Genomic DNA, 1,230 nt, shown 5'->3' with positions numbered 1-1,230 from the left:
AAATCATGAGTTAAGTACAAAACCTGGACTCCATCCTCCTTGGCAAGTTATCGTTATTGTAATTCTGATTATGTTATTACCAGGAAGATATTCTCAATTTTCACATCAACCCTGTAAATAGATATTAACCCGAGTAGATAGGAAGGAAATTCAAACTCAGATATTGTCCAGATCTCCTAGTTTTACATTGTCATTATGTACATTGGCCCCCATCGATGTGTCCAGCATCAAATCCAGGAAAGGGATATTGCAATTACCCCGGGGAATACTTCTGTGGGTATTGGGACTGTGAAACAAAAGCATCAGATTGGTCAGTAGAAGGAGATCAATGGCTTACTGTTTCTTGGGGACCCCACGGCTGTAAAGCTCCACAGAAGGACTGGTCGGGCAGCATAGTCAATCAGGGGAATTGTCAATTTGTGTATCTGAATGTAACTAAACCATCAGATCCAAGATAGACAGTAAGACGAACATGGGGTTTTCAGTACATAGAACCCAGTAAGAAGGAGCCTATCCCACCAGATACCCGGCCAGTAGGCCCTAACCCAGTAATAGCCAAAAATAGAGAGCCAGGTTATGTTGAAATAATCAGTAATCAAAGTAACTCAGGAATGGAAAATTCAACTAGTGATAACCAGACAATAATACCCACTAGCGAGGATTCTCGATTTAACACCCTTTAGAAGCTAGTAGAGGGAGCATACCTAACCCCCAGATTACAGAACATTGTTAGCTTTGTTTTGATGTTAAAACCCCCATTTTATAACACTGTTAAAATAACTAAAAAAAAGTTTTATGAACAAAATAAAGAAAAAGAACAGGGGGGATTGTGATAAGTTAGAGAAGACTCTTTGTTCATCAAGACAGAAAGGAGAAGCCTTGTGTAGATAACAGAAAATCAAAGGAGAAGCCTTGTGTAAGATAACAGAGAGCCAAAGGAGAAGCCTTGTGTAGATAACAGAAAACTGCCAGACAGAAACTAGCTAATATGTTGATTACATAAGCTAGTTGTGTAATTAGAACTTAGGTGCATATAACATATAACCTTATATGGAAAAGACCATTACAGGGCCGTGGACTTTCACCAAGGAAGAAGAGAGGAGCCTTCGTCAAACGACCACCAGAGAGTAGAAGACGACCCCCTAGCAACAGAGGGCGCAAGCGCAGAGTACACCCAGAGATAACACGGACACAGAAGAAAGAGAGTATAAAAAGACTGCGGGAAGGGGG

This window comes from Vidua chalybeata (genome assembly GCF_026979565.1).
Source record: "Vidua chalybeata isolate OUT-0048 chromosome W unlocalized genomic scaffold, bVidCha1 merged haplotype SUPER_W_unloc_15, whole genome shotgun sequence".
Taxonomy (NCBI): Eukaryota; Metazoa; Chordata; class Aves; order Passeriformes; family Viduidae; genus Vidua; species Vidua chalybeata.
This window is presented reverse-complemented; position numbering follows the sequence as displayed.